At 27.7% G+C, this 16210-nt stretch overlaps 1 long non-coding RNA gene across 1 annotated transcript; it reads left to right on the top strand.

Annotated features, from left to right (window-relative positions):
* The first annotated feature begins 9967 nt into the window (after positions 1-9967).
* Positions 9968-14220, top strand: LOC126901294 (uncharacterized). The gene is made up of 2 exons (XR_007703013.1): positions 9968-10243; positions 13837-14220. It is a non-coding gene; the product is annotated as an uncharacterized LOC126901294 (long non-coding RNA).
* The last annotated feature ends 1990 nt before the right edge of the window (positions 14221-16210 follow it).

Raw genomic sequence — 16210 nt, 5'->3', positions numbered from 1 at the left:
CAGATTTCGAAAGTTATAAAAACATTTAAATGAAGTCCTTTATTATAACCTTATTAGCAATGACTTAACGTCGTGTATATTTTATACTATGCTCAACACCTTAATTGATAATATTATTATACTAATAAATTTATATATTTTAATTAATACTTTGAACTCCTTACTTTTGCTTTTCAATACATAATTTGATAATAAAACTTAATCGAATAGAAAAAATGTATCTAAATTATATATTACTCTTTAAATAACGTATTCATTTAATTAGACTTCAACCAGCTACAATCAACATTATGAAAGCGAGAGAAAGATTTATTTATGTATTTATTTCTGTAGTTTGTAAGTTTTAACGGCTGATACTTTTTAAGTAGTGTTTTAGTTGAAATCACGAGAACGTTAACGGCATAATCATAAGAATGGTATTAATATTTACTATTTGTCGTTGATAACCAAACTCGATTTTTTATCTGAACAGTTTTAACATAAAATTTAATTTATCAACAAAAAAGGTTCGTGAATATATGAATTGTTTCATAAAATATGATGATAGTTTAATTGATGTTATTATATTTGTTATCTAAAAAATTATGTCATTAGTTTAGGATAATAGAATGGAAGTTAATAATAAACTACAATAATTAGTAATAAAAATTACAGTTTAATGATAGGTAATCAAATTGTATTAAACAAAACAAGAGCAAAGTGTAGTTAAATTTAATGCAAATTCCACAAGTGATAAGACAGTCACGTTTTTAAATGATAAATCATAACTTTAATAAAAAAATGTATTGATTAGAAATAAGTGCTCATATCATCTAATTTTTATTTAATATATGTCATTTAATTTAATATTGTAAGCATGGCGAATTTTTTTAGACGTATATTAATAATTTAAACGTTCATATTTTTATATATTAATTTCATTTTGTGTACAAAACAGGAAATCAGATTTGCTATAACAAAAATTATACTTATTTTCTGATTGGTTTTTAATTCAGTTTTGTTAAGTATAGCAAAGGTCAGGGTTATGAATTATATTCAGAATTATTGGTCAATTAATGTTTCACACATTTTTGCATTGCAATGCCATAATTATAATATTATACATAAAAATAATACTTAATGTATAACAAACTTTTTTTTTTTTGGTTTTAATTGCTGTTTTTTTATACATGTTTAATTAAATTATTATATTTTTGTTAAAAAACGTATTGAACGTGTATTTATGTGAACTCAATGAAAAATCAGACTATTTTTGGCCAGATTCAAAATCTTAAATAAAGTTTAGGAAAACTGGGAGGTATAGCACTTAAGAATTTTCTGGAAACTTAAACTAATATGATGTAAATTATGAGGGGTTTACCCTTCAAAAATTAAAGAGATTCTATATTAAAAAAAAAAAAAAACTAGTTTTATTATAAGAACTAAACCACTATACTGTTTTGTTATAAGAACTAAACTTCATCTATGGTTGTTTAAGATTATTATTACTAGAGTTAACAATTAACAGCGGTCATAGATAGTATAATGTTGGTAAATATGATTTTCAAATATTTTCATTTTTATATTGTTTTTTTTATATGAAAAAATATTGTTAGCTTTCTATTGTATTAGAGGTATGCATTGATAAATAAAATATTAAAGATGATATTTTAACAAAAACATCGTACATCCACAAAAAGAGGATAAATTCTCATAAAAGAGAACGTATGGTCACCATATTAATGTAAAAAGTAATGCATTATTAATATATAAAAAATGGGATAGTTTTCTAAAATTCGGTATACCACAAACATTGGTATTTGATATAAATGACAATAATATTAGTGAATATTTAACTCATAAATTTCTTTTCTTTCGTGAAAAATTAATGAAATCACATTGAAATTATTTGGAAAATGATCTCTGATATATATATTAATGAACTAACTATTTATAAATAATAATTTTTTTTGTGATTCAATCAAAAAACTTAATACGTTCTTATATTATACATATTATATTAATAAACTATGTGTTAATATAACGCTTTGTTTAAAATGTCCGTAAAAATTTGTTACATAACTACCCTGGAAAACTACAAAATAATATTTAATAGTTTCCCCTACAGATTAATCGCCGTAGTCTTCATCGCACACGAGTTACTCCGTACATTGTATTCATTACAAACCGTTATAATTAGTGGAATAATAATAATGTGTTATGAACTCTGTATTTCTAGTAACGATATATAGGTTAGTAGCAGACTAGCGCAGTTTATGTGTATGCAAACCACTCGTTTGCATGAGCTAACACCAATTAATCACGCCGGTTGTACGGCGACGATTAAAATATACATAAACGGATCTATTAAGTTGTATTGATGTTATTTTAAAGGTAAAATTTTTCTCTCCACGCCAACGGAGATTATGAATGTAATGAGAAAATGAACGGCTGATTCGCAAAATAGAATAAAAGTCATCGGCGTAGAACACAACGATGTAAACGAAGTCCTTAATGGAGTTATCCTTTCAACTACTAGTCATCTCACACTGACATTTATTCATCACTATAATCTCATATAACACGTATAAACTAATTTTAAAAATATGAACCGAACTTGGCAAATATCACGTTTACCTATTCTCGCCTAATTATTTATATAAATAATAATATGTTCATTTTTATTTGTCACCGTGACGACGACAAAATTGTACTCTCGTGAATTTTTTGACAAATCATAATCTCACATTTATACAATCATAATTAATTTATCAAACCGCGTCTTCAATGCAGCACGAATAAAATATTAAGTGTGTTGGATAAAAGACCAGCAGCTGCAAAAACTTTTACTTTTGAGGACCGTACAACCGATAAAAATTTGTCCGAGTCGGTAATAATAAAATACTTTTCCGTTGGACATTAAACGCGTCAGGAGTCTGGCACAATATTATGACGTCCGGTTAACAAAAGACGGCTGCGTCTTGTGTTAAAAAAATAAATAATAATTTTCGTGCAGTCCTGACCCCCTCAATATTATATTGGTAAATCAATTCCAAGGCCGACGTCACGTAGACATAACTCAAGTCTGTTTATTAACATTTCGTTAGGTTTTTTTTTGTTAAGACCACTGCAGAGATGTTGTAAATATTTAATGACACAACTACTTGCACCGCTGTATAGCTGGAAGAATTTTGTGTTTATTGAGTTTTGGAGGTCGAGTTTCGTCTGGTGAAATTGAAATTCGGCAGTCTCAAGGCTAACGCGTCTGACCTCTTACACGGTTATGGCCAAAAACACTGATGACAAAAAACTTACTAGACGGTAACAAAAAATAAATAAAAAAACAAAACAATAATAATGGTCTGGCACGCCAATGCGGAGTACGTTGAGACAGGTCAGGACGTTGCACAGCGTTGTGACCTTGAGTCCGGTCAGTGGCAGCGTCTAAACCGGCCGCGCGTCGACGGTGGAACACAGCGGCGGCGGGAGCAACGCAGCAGACGTCCGGCAATAGTTTTATGCCCGTGCGGGCGTGTGCGTGTCATCGTAGACGGCGGCGGCAAGCAAAACACCGTGGCGGCCAATGAGTGTGTTGGTACGGCGGACGGGCACGGGAGTGGCCACGGGGTTTGTGAACTCTGCTGGTCTGGTGGCGGTGGGCCTAAACGGCAGCGTCTGTAATGATATTCATGCGCGTGCGCGCAATTCACACACATAATAAAAATATAATAATATTTGGCGGCGGCGGCGTTTGTCACTCGCAAATACGTGCAATTATTCTACACTGGTTTTAAAAAAAATACTCAATTTGCAGTGAAGGCTTATATGTTTAAGCTTACTCGGACACTTCAATATATAATCAGTATTCGTTAGTATATTCAATATACCAAGAGAAGATTGTTTTCTGAAATAAGGGAATGAATGGCAAAAGTATAATTTTTCGCATGAACCTATTGTATTTGTGTTAATTATGTTAAAAAAACACATGACATTGAAACTGTATTGCATTGTGTTCAATTTTTCGTTGCACTTTTGGTTGATTTCAAAGTAAATCTGACGTCCACCAGTCATTGACCTGTTTTTTTAATATGATAATCAGCGCTGTTTTAAGTTAAAATTTACATTTATTTTTGTGCACATGTGTTTCGGTAAAAGTAGTATAGCGTCCAAATAGAAGTCGCAATGTTCTTAGCGATTAGATAGTATAAAAATTATAAATTACAATATTCATGTTTTTGTATACTAAAGGTTTATATTTTAAGAAAAGTTTATTTACAAACATTGTAAGATATTAGATACATAGCATGATTTTTCACAATGGCTTGAGAAGGTACAGAATCCTAAAATAATTTATTTTAAAAATGAATTCGATGATCTCCAATTTATTTAAAGAAATTTAAAACGTATTGCTGATAAAAAAATATTATATTATATTGTTATTGATTATCTTGGTTTTTTTGGGAGTCGACTTGGCCTAATGGGTAGAAACGTATGTTTCGACGCAGAGGTTTGATCTCCAGAGTGGCAACCAGATTTTTTTATTAGTGGTGATTGATCTCTGGTACAAGCCAACCTTATTACCCGTCATATTTTAATCCAATATTAGACTACTGGCTTAGTCAAGAACCATCATTGACTCCTAAAACGTGAAAGAGGTCCAGCACCTCTATAGCATGTTAAGTTCGGTAAATAATAGAATGAAAAACTAAAGAGTTTTTAATAGTATACTATTACTGTTCTGAATTTTTTTTTGTTATTATTCATGTATAACTATTTATGATTAAAACTAACAAATAACAACGAAGAAAAATAATTTATTTTATTTTGTCGATAAACTTGAGATTTTACAACTGAAAACGTTTTTTTTTTTTTTCTATATTTTGTTAATTTTGCTTAAATCAAGAAATAGTCAATTACATTTAACGTTCAATGTTCTTTCCAATACTATATTTAACATCACTTTTGAAGTATCCAATGGCGTTATCAGGGTATTTAAATGTTGACCTTGGAACAAATTTTTTTCATGTAAGTCTGACACGTTTAAGTTTATTTCAATGTTATTTATATTCACTATGAATATAAATAAAAAGTTAATTAAAAAGATAAATACTTACAAGGTTAACTGTTACCATAGACAAATTCATAAATTTTTTTGTTGAATAAAAAGATGTCAGTCAAAATGATGAAAACATTTAAAAATAACATCTTTTTTATAGTGTAATCATAATTTTTATAACAATCCTCACCTTTTTAAGCTTTTTTTGCAATTTTATACATGATAATCATAACGGGTTAAAGGCACAAATTTGATAAGTCTAAGAAATTATAAAATGTCTAGACGCAAAAAAAAATACATAATTTAAATTAAAGCTATCGAAAATTGTGAATCAAGAATTGAACCTAAAGGTCATTTGTTTATTTGACGATGCATTAATTTCAATTAATAACTTGATATTAAATATTTTTAACTTCTAAATTTATTATTATCTAAAACAAAATTGAAAGAAGTTTATATGAAATGCGTAACTCATTTTATATGACTAAATTTATAATGAAATTATCATTCAGAAAAAACTGAAAATTAAGTTTACGAATTATTAAATAAATTATTTTAGACAAAAAAATCCAAGAAAATTAAAACAAGAAAACTATAAATTATCATGTAAGTAAACAGATTAATTAACTCAACTTCATTATGATAAATAAATTAATAATCCGATATTATTCATACACAAAATTTAAAATATTAAATAATTTCCTTGATAAGTCCATGCATTGTTATTTGTGGTTTAAATGAAAAATATATAGAAGTCTTTGATAGTTAAATCTTTTGACACTCATTAATATACTATAGCAGTATTCATTCTTAAAGATACAAATCGCCTATGTAGAAAATGTGACACAACCTAAAAAAATTCAGCACAATGACTATTTTGAGTACTTCTAGTCGGTGGAATAAAAGTTAATTTTATTCACTCATTAGTTTTATATGTTAAACATAATAAACTTGATTATAATACATTTAAAAGGTAGAAAAGTGTAATTTTGAGTTTGTGTTTAAGTGTCCATAAGTAGCTAAAAGAAATTGTATTTCATAATGTAATAGGAAAAACAAATTGTTTACTTTCCAGTGTCTAGACGTATTTAAATTTCAAATTGAGGCATTGATGATCAATAATGCGCAGAAAGAAGTCACTTTTGAATGACTTAACAGTCATCATATGTAAGAGATCAGATATGATGAAAAATTTCTCACATTATGGTACATTTAAGAAAAAATATTCGGTACGGATTGTGCGGTTCATGACATTACCGTAATTCAGCGGTCATTTATTTCTTTATGTGATTTTGTCTTCATACTTTATAGCTAACGGTGCAATTTATAGGATAAAAAAGTAGCTGATGCAATAATTATAAAGATGTTTTGCGATGTTTTATGGCATTTTTTTAAGAAATCCAAAATTGTCATAGCTATTATTTACTGACCTTCTAGGCATCAAAATAATTCAGTAAAATTTTTCTTCAAGTCATCAAGTTGAAATCTAATAAATACATATATAATAATTAGGAGTTCGGATTTTTATACTTTTACATATCGTTGCTTAGTGAACGGAGTGTTATGATAGTAAAAAATGTGGACGATTCATTAAACAATAAATTTACAGGAGAAAGTATTTTTTGTATATTTGAAAATATTTTATGGGTAAGAGAATATTTAGCCCATTTGGTATATTTTGGAATATTTCATTAATATGTCGGTAATACACAATATTGAAATCAAATGTAGTCCACCAATATTCAAATTTACAAATTATGTAAAATGATATACATCATAGTAAATTCAAGCTCATTACATGTCATTGAACCGGTATTTTATTGATGTGTGCCTTATTATCCCAAGTCGTTTGTGTTATCGTATTTATACGATCTATAATAATAAATTTACGCGATAAATATTGTACAAATTATCAGTTATCATACACTTACTTTGTTATAACATTGTATTTGATTTAATTGTGGTGTGCAACCATCGATTATAATTTATTTTTACAGCATTTATTTAAAACGAATTAAATCAATAAAGAAATTTATAATGTTGCAGGTTAAGTATTTTAAGTAATTTACTCCTGCAAAATTCATGATTTTAATTGAATTTAATAGGTACCATATTTTTTTTTTACTAAATTTGACGATTAAAATCAAATTAAATATTACAGTATAGGCTATTGAATTTTCCATGTATTAATTCTATGGCCCGATAATTATTTATTTTCCATAATGGGTCCAAGTAATGAATTTCAAAACTTTCATTATTTTTACATGGAAATATTTGATAAATTGAGAGAAAAGTGTATTCTTATAACTGAAATGAGTTTACAACTAAATAGAGATTTTATTTTCAATATTTTAAAACAAAACTATAATGGGAATTCATGGTCAGATACGTACACAAAAAAATTAAAACTTTAAAATTAAAATTTTTCATTATTGTTATCACGAAAATGGGAATCCAGTAAAAAAACACTACGCGTTTATAAAGAACTATAAAAATAATTTACTGTCGCAAAAAAATTTGAATTACCAAATTTACGACTAGTTGCTAGTCGTAAATGATATAAACATAGAAATACAAAAAAAAATATTTTTATTGAAACTCAAAAGGAACAAAACAACGTTAATCCTTATTATTAAAAATAGTAAATTTGTTGATTATTTATGTTATTTAACAAGTATTATTTTTCAAAATACTAATTAAATAGATAGATTTATAACACTAAGGATGTATAATATAAAGAAAAAATCACCTTTGGGCCTTCTTCAACTGGAGGTATGCAAACATTTTTTTTTATAGTTTGAACTCAGTAACCTCTTAAACAATTACGACAACATATTTTATAACTTAAAATTCAAAATTCTGATTATTATTAATTTTGTTGCACTATAATTGAATTTATTATCTCCTTTGTTCTACGTTTGTTATGAAGTGTGCACAAATAAACGTTAAGAGATACTAATATTTAATTTCTACACTGAAACTAAAAAAATGTGTTATAATGCAATGTAAATACTTTAAACATATTTCTAAAACAATAGTTTTTATACACCCAAATTTCAAATAGTCGTAGAAAAATAACGTTAACGTTTATTAAAAGAGATTTTATATGTACTATTTTTATACAAAAATATTATGCATTTTTACGATGACCGTTACTAACTGACTGTAAGTATAATAAACAATACTTAATTATTATTTAAAATAAGTTACATATATGTATTATGTATTTTTAAAAGATGTATGGGTTTTCAACTTAGATTAGGTAACATTTGAAAACGAGTTAAAAAATTCATTTTTAAAAGTTATGTACAATATTAGCTTTTTTTCTTATTTACTTATTAAGTATTCAGCAAAATAAAATTTAGAGACACTTCAATTTTTATGAATTTCATTAGGAAAAATTATTTTAAAATTATTTTTGATTTTAATAAAACCTTAAATTGAAAACTTTTAAAAACTGTAATTTTGGACTAAGGAAAAAAAATTGAAAAAATCGTTGCCAGTGTATCTTGTTGAGTACCATTTTATAAAGAATTACATTAAATTCAGAGACATTCTGTACACAGTTTCCTACCGTTTTAAACTATAAATTTACTTTTACAATTTAACTGACCCCTACCCCTTTAATACTTCAGTAATTAATTCTAGATTAGTACACTATAGATAAATTACTACAAGTTAAACGGGTTATTTTTTGTTCAATTCTTAAGTCATCGTGATCGTTGCTAAAAAGAAACTATTCCGAAAAAAACATTAAAGCTCAATATTATAGTAATTTATCATCGGCGTTCAAATGTTGCACACAACTCAGTTGTATAAACACTGGCGCTACAACACTTAGTCGTATACACATAGTTATGCACTATTGTCCTAATGTAGATATTGTCTAAAGTTTACAGTCATAAATCAAACAGGCGACATTTAATGGCCTTTAAAAACGTTTCCATAAAGTACTGATATCGGGAAAAAAATTACAAACACTACTGGAAAATACTATTAATATAGATGAACAATATATCGGAAGTCGTTTGTTGACAATAAAATCATTTCCTTACGCAGCACAATTAACCTAATTTGAGAGTAGATATTGATTTTGACGAGTAAAATAAGTTTGCCCATTAAAAAATGTTTGTATATTCGTTAAATAAATTTCTTTCAATAGATTGCTGCAAAAAAGCTCAAGGGGATTTCATTTCCAACTGATTTACTTACACGGTTCTCGAATTCAAATATAAAAAATTCATTTCTATAAATTTAATACGGTAGCTATTATTATAAAACAAGTTTATAGGTGTAACTGCATACTTTCCACAGACTAATTATTAATTATTAATTTATAGGTGTTTTTTTGTAGAATAAATTTGACATCTAGCTATTTCAATGATGGGTTTTAACGTATTTAGTTGTAACAAATACCTTCATATAATTTCATTAAAATTAAAAACTGTTATTCTAACAGTAGAAAGTAAACTAAACATAAATTTCGCGATTTTTAAGTATAGACTTTTTTTAAACTCAACCGTTACAACAAATCGATGGAAAACGTTCAACGTTTACTCACATATATTATAAATATTGTTAATAATTCAGATGGACTTGATATGTTTGTATGTTTAAAAGGTTTCAATAGCGATTTCAATCATTTAAGTATATTAATTATATTCATGTGCACATTTTAAATATTCGTTTCCGGTCCGATGCTAAACTGCCGAGTATTGATATGCATTGCAGGTCGAAATAGTATAATAATAATATAATAAAAATTATCACCAGACACACTTTTTTTTATAATAGTCACTATGCTTTATGTGCGGAAATTTATTGTAAACCACAAATTATTTAAATAGTTCAAATGTTATATTTTTAAACGAATTAACATTTTGCAAGAACAAATATAATCCAACGATTAAAATTTAATGCGTCATTGTATTTTGTAGATGCATAATGATTCCCTTTGTTTTAAGATTTATACGTTTAAATCAATAGGAAAAAGTATAAAGTAGGCAATTTCTTTTAAATGGAATCAAGTGTAAAATACAATGATCAAGCCACAAATATAATTTGTTTTATTGAAAATTTTACTATCAATTTGTTTATTATTATTATTATTTATTAGATAGTAAGACTACTACCATAAACCAATACGTCATGATCTACAAGTCTTTAAGTGTAAAAGAACATCGATTGTTTTTTTTACAATCTTAAAAGGTAAGTATCAAATAATCTGAAAAATTACCCTTATAACTTTTAGATTTCAAATAAAAAAAGCGTGGAATATTATATTGCATTGATTTAACAATTAACTTATTTACAAATGTGTGACCACTAATACCTTTTAAAACTTAGGGTATTTTAATATAATTAATAAGTATGACAATTTAAAAAATTTATATTAATATAGTTCTATATGTTTTACTATATAAAACTCGATCCCGTTTAACTTGTATGCATTTTTGTTTAAACCATCGATAATTTACCGTGAACACTTTTCAAACGTCAAAAGTCTCAAAAGGACTGACAAGTCTGAATTACAGTACACTCGACGGTTTATGAGCATCAAGTTCTCATAGGAAAACGCTTGAAGTCCATTCAGTTAACTCCCATCGAATGTTTCTCGCAGTAATCAAATAATCAGAAAAGGTGTAAAGGGTATAGGAGATAACAATTACCAAGCGCCGTTGGGAAACAGGACTGTCTGGTCGTTTAATGTTTGCGTGTCAACGTTGATTTCATACATATGGTCGATCAGCTTAAGAGTTTTAATCGAAGAAAAACTTCTCAAGGCTATTTCCGACAAAATAATATTCCCCGCTTTCAAATTTTTACTAACATGTAAGAATTCTAAATAGAAAAGCAATTTTTCTTCTTTACTTATTGCACAATTTTGTATAGATTGTAAATCTAATAGAAGATTGTTAAAAACATTTTTTTTTTCTTCATTGTGACTTCTCTATTAATTTTTTAAGTTGAAATATTCACCTGTTGTATTGAAGTACCTGATGTATTGCGTGAGAATTATACTGACTGTGAATAGATAGAATTATAATTACAAAAAAAAATCCATATAAAATTTAATTAATTGTACTTTTTAAACAGAATAACGTGCGATTCAATAAGAGTCAGTCAGCGAAGTGTGTAGAATAATGTAAGAACGAGAGAGAAATGTGCATTAAACGTTGGACAATGAACTGAAACCTTGTAATTGCATCATACTGCAGCAGTATAACATTAATGAAAATTTATTTGCATCGAATGCAGTTTAATAAAAAATTTTATCGGTTTCTTTTTCATTATCTCATTTTTTTCTTCGCTTCGAAAAATATTGAAATTTATTTTAAATTTTTGGTACAATGAGTTTCCACAATTTAGGTTTTCATAAGGATTCGTAGTTTTTATTTTTTTGTTATGTCGTACAAATTTTAGGTCAATGTGAAACAACTAGGTGTTCATTAGTTTGGTAATTAGTAGAATAAGTATACTAAACAAAGCACTTAAAACTAGTGTATGCATTTTTATTTTAAAAATAAAATATAATAATGTATTATGCAACCGCGATGAGGTTAGTTAGATTAGTTGACCGCAGCCTCGACAGCTAAAGTATGCGAGTATTTGAAAGTTGATCACTCAGAATGCGCAAATTAACACCCGCCCGAGTCTGAATTTGTTCTGTATGAATTTGAAAACCTCAAATTCATTCAGAACTGAATTCCACAAAACATAAATATTTTCTGTCAGATCAGTACATTTTATCAGACGAATGTAATAGACAAAACTATTTCATTCGTTTTATATAATTAAATATATCAATAAATGAACTTTTAAAGTAGTTATAATATGATTTTAAAAACTCGGGTATGATAACAGAGTCAGCTTTTAGAGCAAATTGTAAATATTGTGAAAAAAATTAATTAAAAAGAACTTGTGTATCTGCTTGGAACACTCGAGGAAAGTATTTTATTAAATAAATAAATTATAACATAAAAAAATCATACAGATTAAAAAAAACTCTATTCAGTGGTACAAAATAATAGCAAAGTATTCATCTTGTCATTAGACGGCGGATATACGAGTACTCAGCGTAATTCGTTATTTTTTTTTTACATCGTAGATGCCGACAGTCTTAATTACCTTATTTTTTACGTTGCAATTTCACATCTGATACTTAGCGCAAACGATCATCTAAGCTTTCTCATCATTTAGAGCATTATTTTACTGTACAAGTATCCCTGAGGTAATGAATTTCATACATTTTAGTTAAGTTACTAATAGAAATAAATTATACTGTTTTTAAAATTACTTTTCTTATTCTTTACAAAGAATAATTTATAAAAACTGAGGGAATCAATCATCAAACCGATTTTATACTAAACCTTGAGTGAATTTTTTATTAGACCTCGAAGAACGATGTTTTTGCGTAAGAACATATACATATAAATAATAAAAGTTTATAATTTTTTCCCATGCTTCGCATTTATTCTATTAAAAGTATTAAAAAAATTATTGAGCATAAATATTTATTATATTCTTACTAATTTTAATTTATATCGTTTTGAACGTGAATAAGGAAGTAAAAATATACGTGCAGCAATATGAAAATAGATTTAATTTCCGAATAAACTTTTACTTACTATGCTTATATAAATTCATGTTACTAGATCTTTATTTTAAAAAGTTATTTTTAATTCTATTTAAGATGCTGAACATTAATAAAGCCTAGCTAACATTCGAGAACTAAACAGTACTCGTATATCACCGACTCTAGTCGTTAAAAAAGAACTTGCATAATATTTAAAAAACACTCACTACACCAGTTTAGCATAACTGGATTTATTATCATAAGATTAAAGTACAATTTGCTTGTTGGTTTCTACTTATCTATAATGTTCTGCTATTTAATGTTTATTGATTTAAAGCTTTGATTATATTATAGGCTATAAAAGGTTTCTTTGGTGACGAAATTTGATTGGGTCAACTGCATAGTTCGTTTCCCAGGGTACGAAATGCATTTTGAGTTATGAAATTAAAATAAGCTCTAGCCAATTTTAGTAATACTTTTACGTTTTATATTTTGTCGGTGTTCGATTTAGTGTTAACAGTAAAACTTGTATGGAGGTCGAGGCAGTATGTTTGTTTTGCTCAGAAGTCGTCACTAGTAGTAGTCTCAATGATTACGGCACGTTTATAGGACATATGCGATCAAAACATAAAAATATAAAAGTAAAACAATATTATTTATATTTAATGAACATCTATTGAGTTGAAGTCATTAATCGTACATCGTTTAATACATCCATCTCATAAAAAAACAGGCGTTACAATCAAAATGCTCGCATAAACAAAAATGCATTCCAGCAAAGTGACTTAATAGCTAACATTGTTACTTTATACTCATAAAATGTACATTATACATTGTACAGTTCAATAGTAAACTAATGATTCCAGTGAATCATTATGTTGTATGGCTTTACTGAGCGTTTTAGAGACAATTCTTCTTTGCACACCAAAGAAAAGTCAACACAACACACATATTGCATAATAATTATTTCATCCATTTAAAATAAAAATAGTACTTTTTTAAATAAATATGTACACAAAATATAAGTTATAATACCTCTAAATTTTCGAAAAATTAACGAAATTAATTTGATATTACTGTTATTTTTAATTCATTATGACCATTTAAATTCTTGAACTTTAAAATAATAAATCAAAAACTTTTTGATTATTTAAAAAATTATGATTATGAAATAATTAAAAATTTTAGTGAAGTACATAAATAATGTTTTTATAATTCATTTCAGATATCAGAAACTTACATGACGAAGCCCAAGATAAAAATTGCAAGTTCAGAAAGTGATTCAGTTTGGAGTATAGTTGACGATGAAGTCACGAGTGTCAACAGTTTTGGCAGTTCGGAGTGTCCCAACGGTTGTAAAAACGTGGTAGTTTTAGAAAAGCCTTTTAGTAACAATCCAATTAAAACAGCTGGCGCCTGTTTTACGTGTTTTCCTTTTTGTCTGTTAATATCGTCCAAACACAGAAATAAAAAGGCAAAAAAGATGGTATGCTCAAATTGCAAGACTGTCGTGAAAAAAATTTAGAAGAATATATATCATAAATATTACCTAAGTATTAATGAAAGTTTCATTATTTATATACATGAAATAGAATAATTTATTTGTATATTTATCGAATTATTTATTGCTCTTTCGTGTAGTTTCGGGATACGTTTAAAAATCTTAAAGTACTGTAATAACAAGTATTCCTTCTCAGTACTTTGGCTTTGATTATAAATTTTAATGATCAATGTTGTGTCGGTGTGTCACACGATCTCACTTTGTGTTAGAATAAATGGTGCGATTTCTGTATAATTAGATGTTTACAGGATGTCATGATCACTATTATATTTACAGTGATGTCATGTTCAATGTATTAAACTCAATCAATTAAAGATATTTCAAGAATACGGAAAATATAAAAAAATACTTGTCAAAAGATTAATCCTTTCCAATGCCAATAATATATATTAATTGATTTAATACGATTACTATTGGCTTAATCTCACAGCTCACTATCATTTGTTACAACAGTTAATATTCACAAAAAAAATAAACACTAAAACATTATTCTAAAATTGCATGAAAATATTGTACTTTTATATGTTAATTTTTCACGGGGAGAACTAAAATATCGACATTCGCGTTCAAATGATAATAATTGAAATTCAATGTAAAAATGTCTTATTGCTTGTTCCGTTACATAATTATTTGTTAGAGTTAGGTCCCCTATTGTGTATATCTAATCTACACGAATATATATATTTTTTTAATACTCTATTGAATATTTTGTTGGTTGTACATCCAATAGTATATCGTTAAGCCCACCGAAATATATAAAATGTAAATAAAAAAATACTTTGAATATTTTTCATCTCGGAATATTCTGTGCTTTATTTTCACTCAAGCAGCACCTATGCATTCTATTGGATACATAAATCTTAGAAGAAATATGCATAGTACAACTTTTTTACGGCCCGTATACATTGACTGCGTATAGATTTTGACCGCAACGTCGTGAAACTGAAAATCGGTCTCGTATGAAAACAACCGCATATAAATGTATGTGTGCCCCATACGCCTACAAGTCTGTACGTTCACACGGCATTCACAGACACTCGGAAGGTACTGAAATATTATGTATGTACACAACACGTGTACGTGGATGATGTGAGCGGTTTGTGTGCTGGTAAAAAAGAAATGCAGAACCGGACGAAACGCCTTAATGAGTTATTTGGGTCGTTTAAATTATGATTTTGGCGTGGCCACGTAACGCGTACCGAGTTATTGCACTCGTTTCTCTAGGTCCAAAATAAACTGACCACAGTCAACAGAAAAAATATTAATCGCGGCAGTGAAAAAAACGCGTTTCATTTCACCAGCAACTGTTTCGTCCGAGTCCCGTGTACTCGACTCATTCAATATTGTTGAAATGTAACGCTGTCAATAACAACGCGGGTTACCGATTTACTAGAGACAATAATTACACATTTATTATTACGTTATACAATGCAGTTATTGGAGTACCCGAATTTTTTATCTGCGTTTTCATCTGATGACAATGCGGTTGAGAAAACGTTTCCGCGTACAGCGTGCAACTAACGGCGACAACTAATTGTTACTGTATGCTCGAAATACATGAACACGATTTTTGTTTTTTCCTATTTCGACTTTTACTTCAACACCATAACAAACCTAATAAATGCACTGATTATTTTATCATTTTGGAAAAATATTTCGTTTGAATTTCTGTAAATCTTGTCATATGAACAGTTTCTAAGTGAAGTTGCCTTATATTACATTATTTAAGGTCTACTACAATATTTGTATCTCGTACAAAATATTTTTAATTAAATAATATGTAAACAAGTTGCCTGAAATGGTGTTAAAATAATAAACCAATACATGACCATGGATCATTTTTGTAATTATAGTAATTTTCTTGGTAAATATTTCTATATTTATTTATGCACGCAAATGTTGAGTAACTTTTAGACTGCAGCTGATCAACATGACGCAGTAAGTATACACAACATGACACGTGTTGTTTTGCATACATGAACAAAAATAAAATATAATTAGACACACGGGTTTACATGCAAAATAACAATATTTAACG

This window comes from Daktulosphaira vitifoliae, unplaced genomic scaffold, assembly GCF_025091365.1.
Source record: "Daktulosphaira vitifoliae isolate Bord-2020 unplaced genomic scaffold, ASM2509136v1 Scaffold_3, whole genome shotgun sequence".
NCBI classification, from domain to species: domain Eukaryota; kingdom Metazoa; phylum Arthropoda; class Insecta; order Hemiptera; family Phylloxeridae; genus Daktulosphaira; species Daktulosphaira vitifoliae.
The sequence above is the reverse complement of the archived record's forward strand: the minus strand, read 5'-3'. Positions and strand labels throughout refer to the sequence as shown.